The sequence below is a fragment of the Notolabrus celidotus genome, chromosome 20 (genome assembly GCF_009762535.1).
Source record: "Notolabrus celidotus isolate fNotCel1 chromosome 20, fNotCel1.pri, whole genome shotgun sequence".
In the NCBI taxonomy this organism is placed as follows: domain Eukaryota; kingdom Metazoa; phylum Chordata; class Actinopteri; order Labriformes; family Labridae; genus Notolabrus; species Notolabrus celidotus.
The window spans coordinates 16,048,990-16,064,468 of record NC_048291.1 but is presented as its reverse complement, the minus strand read 5'-3'; the positions used below and the strand labels follow the sequence as shown (position 1 = coordinate 16,064,468).

The 15,479-nt window shown below is 39.3% G+C and overlaps 1 pseudogene; it reads left to right on the top strand.

The window, feature by feature from the left end:
* Positions 1-5,178: 5,178 nt before the first annotated feature.
* On the top strand, positions 5,179-15,261 carry LOC117832361 (annotated as a pseudogene).
* Positions 15,262-15,479: the final 218 nt, after the last annotated feature.

Here is a 15,479-nt window from a genome sequence, read left to right as displayed (position 1 = left end):
AGTGGAATTAGTTTGAAACAACACTATTCTGATCTGCCAGAAAAAAACAATGCCAATACACTCGTGTAAAGGCTTCTTCAAAGACTTACTGTACAAGAAATGAGTTCTACATCCATTCACCATTCACTATTCACAATGTTGTTCCTGATAAAGCTGGACATAAGGCTTTTAATACACAAGAATCTCTCACAACTGATGAAACTGGCCAGCTACACAGGCATAACACCTTCTGTACAACCTTTTATCTAGAAGTCTCTATCATCAGTTCATGCCCACTGACATATGAGGCCAGGCTTGCAGATGCCATTCTATTTTTGATCATGCTGTAGCTACAACCTAAACCCTAAATGAAAATGTTAGCAGTTACCAAATAAAAAACATGGCCCCCATCAAAACCTGATATCTCCCTCACAGCACATATCATACCAAATTAAGAATATCAAACGCAGAAGTTAGCAGAGTGCTATTTCAATCAAAGCTTACCAGAGCACAAATCAAAGCCAGTCAGTTAGATGCACATCATATTTCAAATATCATTTTTTTGTTTTTCATCGGGACCCTATCCAACTTCTACTTTTTTGGGACCTCAAAGAACAAAGGAGTTTTGCATAAGCCAAGTGGATCACCAGGCAGCAACAAACATAATCCTTAGGAGCAGAATGTAAGCTGTTTATAGAGTTCTACAAATACATGCATGTGACTGACATTTTGTGCTGTGCCTTCTAATTTCAACTCTCAAAGAATTATCAAAGACTTGTTGCAATAATTACATTATTTTGTAATAAAATATCGATTTAATGTTGTTTATAGGAAGAAAATTAACAGTGACAGAAAACATAGGATTATGTGGCAAGCTGTATAGATTTTTTATAATTAATGAGATACCTCACATTTAGCTACTTCATTTGTCATGAACAAATCAAGCTGCTAGCATGAACACAAACGCCAAAAAAGCTGAATAAAATGTGAGGGATTTCTGAGTTTAAGAGCATTTTAATACAGATTGTTAAAGCTGGGGTTGGTAGTCAGATTTAATTACATCTTTTGTTTTACTGGTTAAAATGATCATTACATCCCGATGTCAATCAATACATAATGTGTTCTTAAAAAAGAGCAAAAAAAAGCAGCTATCTACAGCCGGAGTAAACCTGGGAAAACACCAACCAATCCCTGCCATCAGGAGCCAAATTATGAAACCAATCAAATCCCGTCCTGCTGTTCTGCCTGTCTCCTGCACGTACATTTCATGTTTGTTTGTGTTTTTAACTTTCACTATTATAATGTTTCGGTGTTTTCTTACCACTGAGTGAGACATGAGTTGACGTAGTGCAAAACACAAATGATGTGCTGAGGACCGTATTTGAATCAGTCACCATCATATGGTCGCATATCAGTGGCGCTCATGCATGTGAGCGGGGGCGTTGCTTTGGGGAAGCTCCGAGGGGAGGGGAGGAGGGGTTAGACAGAGTCCTGAGGAAATGCTACATTCAAATTCATGTTAGTTTTCTGTGACTACTAACCCTAGCTTTAAGGAAGGGCAGAAACTAATCATAATTACACAGCTTTGTTTTAAATACTATGGTTGCAAATGGTCAAAACCCAATAACAACGGTAATTTTCAATTACATAAATGATGCTAGGAACAACCAGATCACACACATCATAACAAATCAATCCCTGTAAAGGAGGTACATTTCACCTCTGCCTGTTGACACAGTGGCAAAAAAGTTAGTTCCAATTAGCATTCTAATGCTAGTTTCATATGAGGCTGGTCTTAAGAGTCCAGGAATAATAGTAGTTATCAGGTTCAGATGTGAGAGCAGCCCAGGGAGCTACTGGGTCCCTCTAGGAAACAGGGAAGCGACATCCTGTCCTGCAATCAAGGCAGTGGCAGCAAAGCTGGTGAGTGCATATCTGGGTTGCAAAGTGCTATTAGGTAACTTAAACCATAAACTGTAGTACACAAATCAATAAAACCGTCTTTAAATCAATATTTTGTGTCAGCATGTTTTTTCTTTAGTTGGTAGTTGCTCAATAAGTGGGATAATGTAGAGAACTGTTAGTTATGCAAAATAACATTATTGACTGAGTTGACCGGACCCCCACATTAATCAATGGAGTCTAATCTTATTTATTGATTCATTTGCCAGCTATATTATTGGTTAACCAAACAAATATGATTACAAAGGTGCTTAAAATAATTGTAGAATATTACAATTGTACAAATATTAGAGATGTAATCAAGTCATTTGTAACACCACAAATCTTTTTGACTAATCTGTTGGTCCATCGTTTCAACTTAAACTTAAGGTGAACATGCACATCTTTTAAATATAAAAAAAGCTAAGTTTATTTTGTAACTTAGTCCACTTTTTTTACCCAGATTTCGTGTTTATGTGTAGCTTTAAGGTATCTATAGCTTCACTGTTGTTGGAATTAAAAAGTTATATTACCCCACAGCACCATCTGCTGTTGTCTGTGAAGTGATCATCTCCTACCCAGGTTTCATTAATGCATGCTTGAAAGTATCTATGTAACTACCCTAGTGTAAGGAAGACAGTCAAAATGGTTTCTACGTGTTCTGCTCAGCCTTTGGCAGGGAAAGTGCATGGTACATCACATCAAAAATAACTGAGTGATAATCATTGGTCATAGACAGAGAGCATCACAACACAGTCAAGGCCTGGCATTGACAGAGAAAAATATTCCAGTGAAAGACTACTTGACCTATCTCTTCAGTAAGAAATCAGCCTATGAGCTCTGCCACCTCTGCAGCAGTCCTAGCACTGTCCAGTTGACTCTGGTATATGGTCCTGAACTTCACCACTTTGACTTTGTGAAGGCCTCTGTCTTGTTCTCAGAAGAAGCATGAGGTTGACACAAGAAGATCATGACAAACACAACTGACAAACTTCCATCCCTGACACCATCTCCATAGGCAATGGCCTAAGTACATTCACAGCAAACTTAACTGAGATTGCAGCATTTTTGGTAGAAAGTGTATGTACACTTTTTCAGGTCAGCCACCACAATGGTTGGTTGGGCTATCTCATATTTCTTCAATGAGTATTGGTAATGAGTTCTACTATTTTTACTTATACCATTTTGAAATGCAATAAGAAAGCTAGGTTTAGTTAGGGATTTGGGGTATATCGTTCATTCTATATTTCCAAACGGCATTAGTTAATTTATGTTTGCTGTTTCCCAGAATTTGTCATTTAAAATCCAATTAAAGTCAGTTAAATTAAACTCCTATTCAGTATATCAGTGGTATGGATTGGAAAATCTTTTCTCACTGACCATCACAGTTTGTGTGCTCAACAACAACAACAACAACAACAACAACAACAACAACAACAACAACAACAACAACAACAACAACTGTTACTTGATTATACCCATTATCTCGTGACTAGAATAGCTTTTACAAGGGTCACATTTAAAGCCACTACCCTTGCAAAGGGCTTTAACATCAAATTGCACTCTCTGTTACAAACTTTAAGTTCAGTGCAAAGCAAGTCAGTCATGTTCCTGTGTTGTGGCTCCTGCTGAGTGTTGGGTGTTAGCTCAGCATTTCCCTGAAATTATATCCCACTCTTGGACATACACAATGAAAAGATCAAATGCTGTACTTAAAAATAATCCTGGCAATGGCATTTCTTTTTTTGACATACCTACTTAATTAAAATACATTTTGGAAATAAATAATTTATTTGAGAAAATAAACCTCTTTGAACTTGAGTTATGATGTTAACACCATATCTTAATGTGTCCTATTAATATATCCATTTCACAATGCCAAATACGAATCATTGCTCCCCCCTTAGCTGGATTTATTTTTGACCATGGTAATACCTTGTGATCTGCTGGTAAGATGGAAAATAATAAGCCAAGTCCTTGCAAAACTTGAAAATGAAAGTTGCTTCCAGACATGATCCAAAACTGTCCCTTAATTAAATCATGTGTCGGTCAGTCATTCAGTAATTCAAAATGTTTCACAATAGAAACTGAAAACTCTTTATTCATCTGAGCAAAGCATTGATACAGTAGCATTTGTGAGGGAAATTATTCTGGTATTAAATTATCCAAGCTGGCAATCATACCTATGGGATGATCCCAGGAGATATTTATTACTTAATGGAAAGAACATCAGGCTGAATTTTATTCTGATATCTGAGATTTATCTACCCTGTAACTGTATACCATTAACATTTCAGTGCTTCTCCAAATTTAAAACTCGTAGGACACAGGTGTTTTCACTCAACTGTGTGAGCATCAAATTATTCCATCCTTTACATTTATTGGAACGAATCCTCCACAATTGATACAGCACATGTCAGCAATTTACTACTTCGTTAAAAACAACAAAAACAAACAAGTCATCTAATTATACTTTCATCCATAACTGACATTTTTTTTCAACAAGAAGTGCAATATTAAATTTGAAGATTGACTTGGAAGGTATTTGTGTGCGAGAAAACAACATTTTTTGTAAGAATGAGGAAAAAAAATTAAATTCTACAGTGTAAAAAGAAAGATGATTTATTGGCTAAAATTCATCTGCTTCTTTATTAGTTGTAGCTGTTTACTGTTGTAGCTACACATCATGAAGCTATTCAACTTAACTCATAAACTTAAACATTTATATTGTTTTACTATTTATTTAACTTTATTTATATAACTTTTTTGATGTATATCTGAAACGTAAAAATGAAACTTGCCCATCCATGTATAAGTCCAGAACATATCACTGCCAAGCAATAAGGTGTCAAACATTCCTGACCAAACTGAGTAGGGCGCTAATGCTGAGGAGGGGGACTGGTTGTATATAAAAACAGCAGCTCTTGCCATCTGCTCCAACTGTTGGCATCACAGACAGGTGAGTGCAGACAACTATTTACCTACATTTTTGGCATTATAAGATTATTGCTGTGAGTTTAAAATATGTTGTGTTTCCCTTTTCAATGACTCAGGGTTTGTATATAAACAACAAAAAAAGTTGAGTGACATCTTGTACCTAAAACTTCTTTTGCAGCTTCTTGACATACACAGGATTCCAAAGATTCTTTTTGCATCAGTTGGGGGTAAATTCTCTGACACAAAATGTTTCTAAGATTAATTTTGCAGGTTATGTACCAGACTTATGACAAATTTTTTACTTTCCATTAAATTGGAAGCATGAGTACTGACGCGGAGATGGCGGCCTATGGCCCTGCTGCCATTTACCTCCGAAAACCCGAGAAGGAAAGAATTGAGGCCCAGACTGCTCCATTTGATGCAAAGACCGCCTACTTTATGGTTGATACTGATGAGATGTATGTCAAGGGAAAACTTGTAGAGAGAGAGGGTGGCAAAGCCACAGTTGATACAGATGGAGGAAAGGTAGGTGAATAAGAACACAATTTAAAATATCATAGAGAAATATATTTTGCAATCTTTTTTACAGCCATTGAAGACAAACTGCATTTGCCCATGTCTATATTAACTGCTCAGTCTCTCAGAGTCATTTAATTCAATGTCTTTTTCAGTCCGTCACTATCAAAGAGGATGATATCCATCCCAGAAACCCTCCAAAGTTCGATAAGATGGAGGACATGGCAATGAATGAGCCATCTGTGCTGTTTAACCTCAAAGACCGTTATGCATCATGGATGCTCTATGTAAGATTTTACTTTGAATGTACTTAAATAGGGATACAGTGCTTATATAGCTCAAAATGTGTATGTGGAAGGTTCAAATATTGTTTATTTCCAATGATTACTGACCTACTCTGGCTTGTTCTGTGTCGTTGTGAATCCCTAAAAGTGGCTTCCTGTGTACGATGCTTAGGTTGTTGAAGCATACAGAGGCAAGAAGAGAATTGAGGCTCCACCCCATATCTTCTCCATCTCTGACAGTGCCTATCAGTTCATGCTCACTGGTAAGACCAATACCATTTGAAAAAAAATGTTGAGAAGTATCAAATATCTTGCCAAAAGAACCATAAAAACTCATGGGAAGCATATTTGTTTGTACTTTAGATCGTGAGAACCAGTCTGTCCTAATTACGTGAGTATAACACAAACTGCTGCTAAATCATTTTAAGTGAACCATAATGTAGCAGAAAGATAATAATGTAACTCTTCTTAATCAGTGGAGAATCTGGTGCAGGAAAGACTGTCAACACCAAGCGTGTCATCCAGTACTTTGCAACAATTGCAGCTATTGGAGCTAAGAAGGCTGAGAATGTACCAGGCAAAATGCAGGTAAAATGGCTGCCTAATGAAGGCGGGTTGGAAAATAACAGTAATCAAGTCTGTGAAGGTTCACAGTCATCTAGGACATAGAGAAATTGTCAAGAAATATTTTTAAATCCTCTTGTAGGGTTCGTTGGAGGATCAAATCATTGCAGCCAACCCTCTGCTGGAGGCTTGTGGTAATGCCAAGACTTTGAGGAATGACAACTCCTCTCGTTTTGTAAGTGTTCAAAGGGTCAAAGCATATGATACAATGTGACTATATATCCACAATCATGCTTATAAAAACTTTAAAGTCACGTATTGAGGGTAAATTCATCAGAATTCATTTCGGGACCTCAGGCAAACTTTCTTCAGCTGATATTGAAACATGTAAGTAATTTCTGCATTTTTCTCCCTCACCTATGGTATGTTAGAAAAGCTTCACAAACATTTTGTGCCACATTGTGATCTTACCTTCATTTGTTGTGCCAAGATCTGCTGGAGAAGTCTCGTGTAACCTTCCAGTTGTCTGCTGAGAGGAGCTACCATATCTTCTACCAGCTGATGACAGGCCACAAGCCTGAGCTCCTGGGTAAAATACTACACAATACAAAAAAAATGAGATAAATACGAGAATTTTTCAACTTTTACATTTCCTGTAATTTCTTCCAAAGGCCCTTCTGATCACCACAAACCCCTATGACTACCATATGATCAGTCAGGGTGAAATCACTGTCAAGAGCATCAATGATATTGAGGAGTTCATTGCCACAGATGTATGAGCGCAGTATTTTTTTTATTATAATATTGGACTAAATAATATATTTAAGTTTGAAATAAAATTGTATGATTATCTTCTACATGAAGACAGCCACTGACATCCTGGGTTTCACTGCTGAGGAGAAGATTAACATCTACAAGCTGACTGGTGCTGTGATGCATCATGGGAACATGAAATTCAAGCAGAAACATTGATATAAATATGACTCTGAGACGGAATGTTCCTTTTTCTTTATTCTTGGTCAGCAATTCTGTCAGCGCTCTGTGAAAGTCTGTCTATGAGAAAATGTTCTTGTGGATGGTGATCCGTATCAATGAGATGCTGGACACAAAGCAGCCCAGACAGTTCTTCATTGGAGTCTTGGATATTGCTGGTTTTGAGATCTTTGATGTGAGTTGTTAAAAAATACCTGAGTATTTTTTAAGTTCAATCCCTAATTGCCATGAAATTAAATACCTTTTTGATCTACAGTTCAACAGCTTGGAGCAACTCTGCATCAACTTCACCAATGAGAAACTGCAACAGTTTTTCAACCACCACATGTTCGCCCTGGAGCAAGAGGAGTACAAGAAAGAAGGCATTGATTGGGAGTTCATTGACTTTGGATTTCATGGACTTGGCTGCCTGCATTGAGCTTATTGAAAAGGTAAGTGAATACTCTGGCAATCCTGTTTCACTGTTTATGCATGTTCACTTTTTAACATATAATATAAATTCTTCACAGCCAATGGGCATCTTTTCCATCCTTGAAGAGGAGTGCATGTTCCCCAAGGCCTCTGACACAACTTTCAAGAACAAGCTGCACGACCAGCATCTTGGCAAGACCAAGGCCTTTGAAAAGCCAAAACCAGCAAAGGGCAAGGCTGAGGCACACTTCTCCCTGGTTCACTATGCTGGTACAATGGACTACAATATCACTGGCTGGCTGGATAAGAACAAGGACCCACTGAATGACTCAGTCGTTCAGCTCTATCAGAAGTCTGCAAACAAACTGCTTGTATTGTTGTATGCAACACATTCTTCATCAGACGATGAGGAGGAAATGAGTGCTGAGCTGACAGCCAAGAAGAGGAAACTGGAGGATGAATGCTCTGAGCTCAAGAAAGACATTGATGACTTGGAGCTCACCTTGGCTAAATTAGAGAAGGAGAAACATGCCACAGAAAGCAAGGTCAACATTTTCTGAAGTGTACTCTAGTGTAAAATGATCAAGTGATACCATCAGTGTTTAAAATGTGAACAAAACAATGTTACGTTTTTTAGATGTTCTTTTGTTTCCTTTCAGGTAAAAAACCTGACAGAAGAGATGGCATCTTAAGATGAGACCATTGCCAAGTTAACAAAGGAGAAGAAAGCCCTTCAAGAGAGTCACCAGCAAACCCTGGATGATCTCCAGGCAGAGGAGGACAAAGTCAACACTCTGACCAAGGCCAAGACTAAGCTGGAACAGCAAGTGGACGATGTAAGACAATAACTACTTTTGTGGTTTCCCCCATAATGACATGAATGAGTATCAGCATTGATACTTGTCTTTAAACAACCACTAATCAGATGTAATAAACTTTATACTGACATCTCGAGGGATCCCTGGAGCAAGAGAAGAAGCTCCGCATGGACCTTGAGAGAGCAAAGAGGAAGCTTGAGGGAGATCTGAAGTTGTTCCAGGAGTCCATAATGGATCTGGAGAATGACAAACAGCAGCAATCTGCTGAGAAAATCAAGAGGTAATTTTTGCCGTTTTTACTTCTGCCATCCATTCCCAGTAAATTCCCCCCTAAGTTGAGTCATCTAGGAATATAATGCCTTACACAACTGACCCAGAAAAGTGTAAACAAACATTACTTTCTGGATAAAAACCCTTCTTAATATTGCTATCACCTCGTATTGAGGAGCTGGAGGAAGAGATTGAGGCTGAGAGGGCTGAGAGGGCTGAGAGGGCTAAGGTGGAGAAGCAGAGGGCCGACCTCTCCAGGGAGCTTGAGGAGATCAGTGAGAGGCTTGAGGAAGCTGGTGGAGCAACATCTGCTCAGATTGAGATGAACAAGAAGCGTGAGGCTGAGTTCCTGAAGCTGCGTCGTGATCTTGAAGAGTCCACCCTGCAGCATGAAGCCACTGCTGCAGTTCTGCGCAAGAAGCAGGCTGACAGTGTTGCAGAGCTGGGAGAGCAGATCGACAACCTCCAGCGTGTCAAGCAGAAGCTGGAGAAGGAGAGGAACGAGTACAAGATGGAGATTGATGACCTCTCCAGCAACATGGAGTCTGTTGCTAAAGCTAATGTGTGGGATTTGTTTAAGGGCAAGAGTTATGTCTTTCACAAAGCTCAGAAAACTGAACTGCAACTTTTCATATATGACAGCAACTTCAAATAGGGCCAAAAGAGGTCACAGCTTCAACAAACTGCCAGAGAAAAATCCGACGCAGTATGATAGAAAGAAGAATGAAAGAAGAGGAGCAACGGTAACAGGCTGCACGCACAAAGCCAAACAGGATAACTGTAAAAATGAATAGCTTAAAGCTGCTGTTGGTAGCAACATCAGTTCTGAGAGAGATTTTTTTTGTAAGCCCGCCCACAAAAATGGTTGTGCACGTTCTATGAGGAAGTATCAATCAATCTTTATTCAATCAAGTAGTGGGTTCCCAGCCAATCAGGGCCACGTAGTGGGGCCGCCAGTCGGCCAATCAGGACAGAGGGTTGGGGAGTAGCTCTAATTGGTCTATGATAATGGGGACAAGGGGAATAATAACATTGCTAGATACAAAGGCATTGGAACTCTGTTGAAAACACAGAGATTTCGCCATAATCTCAAATTACTTCACTTACAGATGAGTACCGATTGGTATTATGACCTTTTCTCCAAACCCAGCAGAACAAAAAGTACAGTTTTTTACACCATTCCTACCAACAGCAGCAGCTTTAATTTAAGACTAAAATAAGTATTAATGAGTTGGAGCTCTTTGTGAAAAAAGCCCTGACCTTAATGCCTCAGAATTCTTGCCCTAGAAATGAAGGTCATTGAATAGACTATACTTTTCATTAGAGGAGTAATTCAGAAACAATGCTTCCAAATAATCTTCAGGGTTTCAACCATATTCGTTGAGGGGCATTTGAATGTAAAAAATATAAGTATTAATTAAAATGACCCTCTGATATGGACTGTGTGCTCAACAGACCAAGAACGCCCTTGCTCACGCTGTTCAGTCCACCCGCCATGACTGTGATCTCCTCAGAGAGCAGTTTGACAAGGAGCAGGAGGCCAAGGCTGAGCTACAGCGAGGAATGTTAAAGGCCAACAGTGAGGTGGCTCAGTGGAGATCCAAATATGAGACTGATGCTATCCAGCGCACTGAGCTGGAGGAGGCAAAGTACATAAAACCTTTTAATCATTACACTGAAGAAAATATCCTTTTTTTCTATCAGTCCAATTAAACACAAACAAATTATTCTTCATTGCAGTGAAAAGCTTACCCAGCGTCTGCAGGATGCAGAGGAATCCGTTGAGGCTGTGAACTCCAAGTGTGCCTCTCTAGAGAAGACCAAGCAGAGGCTCCTGAGTGAAGAGGAGGACCTCATGATTGATGTGGAGAGAGCTAATGCTCTTGCTGCCAACCTTGACAAGAAGCAGAGGAACTTTGACAAGGTAAAAAGTCAAATTGGTAATCAAAACTAGTCTCACCTCATGAAATGAAGATTTGTAAAAGTAGCTAATCATTTAATCCACCTCAACATTTCAAGGTCCTGGCAGAATGGAAGCAGAAGTATGAGGAGAGTCAGGCAGAGCTTGAAGGAGCCCTGAAGGAGTCTCCCTCTCTCAACGCTGAACTGTTCAAAATGAAGAACTCTTATGAGGAGGCTCTGGAGACCATGAAGAGAGAGAACAAGAACCTCCAGCGTATGTCAATCTGACTGAAATGAAAAATGGCCCTTCTATCATTTTCACAAGTTTAGCTTTAGTACCTGTTTGGTGTCAGAGCTGCTTGTGCTACAATTGCAATGGTGAAAGCCATTCATAACTGTTAATGTTGCATTGCGTACACCAAACCACCAAAGAGAACTATTTGTTCTACTTATAACCTAACAATTCTATTTAGCCTTTCACTTACGTTTTCAGTTTCTTAACAGTCTTGCATCAAAGCATCTATTGTTCACTTTTAAACACTACTCTGCTTTTGATTGTTCTTCAGAGGAGATCTCTGACCTGACTGAACAGATGGGGAGACTGGAAAGACTATCCATGAGCTGGAGAAGGCTAAGAAGACCACCGAGACTGAGAAGGCTAAAATTCAGTCAGCACTGGAGGAAGCAGAGGTACAATTTTTATCGCAATATCTAAAACACAGCACCACATACTGTGTTTTCATTCTGTTTTTCTTTCTGCTCAAGACAACTCTTGGTCTTTATGTGATATTCAAAGGATACGCTGGAGCATGAAGAGGCCAAGATTCTCCGTATTCAGCTTGAGCTCAACCAGATCAAGAGTGAGGTTGACAGGAAGCTGGCAGAGAAAGATGAGGAGATGGAGCAGATCAAGAGGAACAGCCAGAGAGTGACTGACTCCATGCAGAGTACTCTGGATACTGAAATCAGGAGCAGGAATGATACCCTGAGAGTCAAGAAGAAGATGGAGGGAGACCTGAATGAGATGGAGATTCAGCTGAGTCATTCCAACAGGCAGGCTGCTGAGGCCCAGAAACAACTGAGGAATGTCCAGGGACAGCTCATGGTAAATTTTGTTTTGGTAAAGTAACTAAAAGTGAGAGAAAAAAATATTCTCAAGGAAGTAAGTGAGGATAAGCTCATAGTTATTTTTGTTGCCAGGATGCCCAATTGCACCTTGATGATGCTCGCAGAGGGCAGGAAGACATGAAGGAGCAGGTTGCCATGGTGGAGCGCAGAAATGGCCTCATGTTGGCTGAGATTGAGGAGCTGAGAGCTGCTCTGGAGCAGACAGAGAGAGGACGCACAGTGGCTGAGCAGGAGTTGGTTGATGCCAGTGAGCGTGTCAAACTGCTACACTCTCAGGTTTACAAAAAAATCTATTCAAATACATCTCTATATAATAAACATACCCATGAGTTTTTATACTATACAATCAAAACCGCATAAAATGTGACTCTCATTGAAATCCAGAACACCAGTCTTATTAACACCAAGAAGAAGCTTGAGACTGACCTTTTCCGAGTTCAGGGTGAGGTGGATGATGCTGTTCAGGAAGCAAGAAATTCTGAGGAGAAAGCCAAGAAGGCCATCACTGATGTGAGTTTATGTCTAAGTCTTCCTTTTGTGAAAATTCCACCACACAAAATACTTAACACTTAGCTTTTAGACTCAAAGATGGATTCATAATTCCAAACCACCAACATCTCAGGCTGCCATGATGGCTGAGGAGCTGAAGAAGGAGCAGGACACCAGTGCCCACCTGGAGAGGATGAAGAAGAACCTGGAGGTCTCAGTCAAGGACCTGCAGCACCGTCTGGATGAAGCTGAGAACTTCACCATGAAGGGTGGCAAGAAGCAGCTACAGAAACTGGAGTCAAGGGTATGCAGTGAATTTAGTGCATGTTTCGCCATATTCATAAGACGTTCAAGAAATTGGATCAAACTTAAAACGTCTCAGAAATTCAGATGTATTTTTTAAAATATTCTATTTTAAAACCATGATTGATGATACATTCAAGGTGCGTAAGCTGGAAGCTGAAGTTGAGGGTGAGCAGAAACATGGAGCTGATGCTGTTAAAGGAGTCCGCAAATATGAGAGGAGAGTGAAAGAGCTGACTTATCAGGTAACTATTTTCAACTGAGAACCAAATTACTTGAAAGTCTCCATTCTCTTTTACCAACAAAGTCTATCTGTGTAGACTGAGGAGGACAAGAAAAATGTTAACCGACTGCAGGATCTGGTGGACAAGCTGCAACTCAAAGTCTAGGCTTACAAGAGATAGGCTGAGGAGGCTGTAAGTACAACAAAAGGACCAATCAAGTGACGTAGAATAGACATTACTATCAATAACTTTCTTGTGACTAAATGGTCTTATTTCCATCTCCCAGGAGGAGCAGGCCAACACCCACATGTCCAGGCTGAGGAAGGTTCAGCATGAGATGGAGGAAGCTCAGGAGCGTGCTGACATCGCTGAGACCCAGGTCAACAAGCTGAGAGCCAAGAGCCGTGATGCTTGAAAGGTAATATGATCCTTGACCAGAAATGTATTTTTAAAAAATTAAGATTGACATTGTTACATTTGGGGTCTGATGCATGGTGATGATTTATTCTAACAACTTCCATTGTCACAAAATCCAGACAAGACTTACATAACCACTTGTGAAAGCATGTTTTAAGTCTTCAGACTCCTCCAAAGTTTTGTGAGAATCTCCAATAAGTTGTTAAATCTTTTGATAATCAATGTTTTCTTGTTTTCTTATTTAGGGTGAATCTGCTGAGTAAGAGACCACCTGGAAATCTAATTTAACAGAGTGCATGAAATATGAACTAACTGCTGAAGCCTTTTGAACTGTATCAATTCAATAAAACATTTGCATAGTGCTGAAAATCATTTTCTGTTTCAGTGTTTTGCATTTATTCTCACATACCTATCTGAGTGAAAGAGCTTTTGAATTGAGTCAATAAGCATGTCTCAGATGGTAAGACTACACATTTTAAATAGAAACACAAAGCAGACACATTTGGGTTATTTCATCCATGTATCATGCAACTCTCAATTTTTTATACTTTTTTTTAAATGTGTGATTAATTATGCCCTTTTAAACATGTCCTGGCAAAAAGGAAGGAAACACTTTTAAAGAATAGTGAACTGCGTATTTAAAAGTGCAACCAGCAAGTGCAAATGAGAGAAAACTGCTCTTGCAGCATGGCATTTCTTGTCCTAACTTCACCTTCATCACAGCACTTTTCTATGTCACTTTACTAATGTGTCTGACAACTACTGAATCACTTTTTTGACTGGTTTTAAAAAGTAATATGGCAGCTATTTGGTTGTGTTCTCACAGTAATCAAGCCTTGAGTCTATATCAGGGCCTAAGGAGTTTGCATTTCACCTGTTGTTTCCATATATTTTCCCTCTGTTTTCTAAACAAATGTAGATCAAATTCTGAAGATGAGGAAGTATTTTTCTCTCCATTCTCAAAAAAGGTTCAATGTCTTATTCATCAGGCTGGATTTTCAGCTTTTGTAGTTTTTTTATCTGCAGGAAATATTGTTCTGTTCTTGCCACTGATTAAGAGTTGGAGTTGACGCTTTGTCAGAGGGAAAGAGATGCATTTGCTATCCATTTGCTATCCATTTCCAGAAAACACATTTTACTGTCAGGTATAAAAGGGGTCCACTAAGTCACCCAGCTCAATGTCGTCATTACAACGCCATTGCTTTTAGAAACTGTAGACCTTACAGCAAAAACGTGTGTTAATTCTCTGATATAGGTTTAAGCATAAAAATTGCAATTGTTTTGAGGGATGAGATGTGTGGTGATTGGCATTGGCACTAACATTTTGAAAGGCCAAAAGCCTTTTCTCTTCAGGAAAATCAATAATCTGTATGAGGCAAACAAATATAACTTGTTTCAGCACATCTTGTAAAAAAGGGAGTCTTAGTAATGTAGCTTGCTTCAAGTCACAAGCTGGCATGTCTTCATTAAAATACACCATTACTTTTTGTTCTCTATGAGTTTTCCAATGATTCCACAGTTTGCATGTTTGGTTAAAAATATCCCTGTCCCTACACATAACCACAACAACTTCCTAGCCAAAAGCCTAAACAATGAAAAATAACAAGTTTAGGGGGAACGCCATCCTTCCACCAGGCCTCATCTACCTTAATCTTCCAGCAAAACATGTTCTCCTCAGTATTCTCTCCTGCAAGGGCACTATCACTGCAGCTTGTTTTGCGTGCCATCTAAGAAAATGGTGATGTGTTTGAAGGAATGTAAAAAAAATCCCTCTTTTCACACTTTTGTAGAAATATAAGGAGTTCAGCCTGGGGGGAGATTGCTAGCCTTACAAACCAACTACATAAAACAGATTGATCAATTACAGCTTTTGTCTCAATGTTAGGATGAACTTTTCATAAAACCCAGAGGCAGCGCGCTTCAAAGGAGAAGCAGGCAAATACTCACCTGCCCAGGGCAAGTTGGAAGGTTCGGCATGAGCTGGATGAAACACAGCAACGCGCTGACATTTCTGAGGACTGGGTCAACAAACTGAGAGTCAAGAGCCATGACAAAGGAGGGATGTCTTCTGGTTCTGTTGATTAATAATGGCAACCAGATAATTTTACACATGCTTTAATGACTATAATCAGTTTAGACTAAAATTGGTAGTATTACTGCTAACTAAAAATCTAAATGGAATTTGACTTCAACTTAATACAGTTTGCTCACCTGACATTTCTCCTAACAGCTGCATGAGGAGTCACTTGAAAGTGACGATCACTGAGATCTGAGGCAGAAATGATGCCCTGAGGTTAAACGGT